The sequence below is a fragment of the Morus notabilis genome, unplaced genomic scaffold, assembly GCF_000414095.1.
Source record: "Morus notabilis unplaced genomic scaffold, ASM41409v2 C11264087, whole genome shotgun sequence".
NCBI lineage: Eukaryota > Viridiplantae > Streptophyta > Magnoliopsida > Rosales > Moraceae > Morus > Morus notabilis.
This window is the reverse complement of record NW_010383819.1, coordinates 1-621: the sequence shown is the minus strand read 5'-3', so window position 1 is coordinate 621 and position 621 is coordinate 1. Positions and strand designations below refer to the sequence as shown.

General features: G+C 34.3%; 1 long non-coding RNA gene across 1 annotated transcript; it reads left to right on the top strand.

Annotated features, from left to right (window-relative positions):
- The first annotated feature begins 113 nt into the window (after positions 1 to 113).
- On the top strand, positions 114 to 615 carry LOC112094804. The gene is made up of 3 exons (XR_002903685.1): positions 114 to 172; positions 270 to 387; positions 557 to 615. It is a non-coding gene; the product is annotated as an uncharacterized LOC112094804 (long non-coding RNA).
- Positions 616 to 621: the final 6 nt, after the last annotated feature.

The following is a 621-nucleotide window of genomic DNA, read 5'->3' as shown; positions in this document are numbered from 1 at the left end:
TTTTTTTTTTTAAATAGAATTATGGAGTTTACAAATTCTTCTGTTTATAGTTTTCCCATTATGTTTATATTTGTAATAACATAACAATAGGTAGCTATTTTACTTTTATTCTCCAGTTCGTCTCGCCCTAGGTTGCATCATATTATCTACCTTACGACTTTTCCGGCTTCAGGTATGTTCTGAATACTTCTGATAGATTTTGTTTATTTGCATGTACTTATCCTTTTCCAATTTCTAAGGTAAGTTGAGTTGAAAATTAATTTTATCAGGTCAGAGATAAGTTTGGACATCAAGTGGAAGCGTTCTTTGTAATACTGACTGCACTTCAGTTTCACTTGCTGTTCTATTGTACTCGTCCACTGCCAAATATACTAGCTTTGGGTGTAGGTAATTACTTCATGCAGTTCATTTCTTTTTTTTGTGTCTGTTGTTTCTCGAGTATTTTGTTTCTGAAAGAATAAAGAGGCACCTTCTGGATGAGGAAAAGAAAGTAGAGAGGCCCAGGTGATAGTCACTTCTGTTGACCTAATTATTACTTGTCACTTTACGTTTGTAGTTAACTTGGCATATGCATTTTGGCTCAAGGGGAAGGTTTATGCGGCTTTAAATTGTCTGGTATGT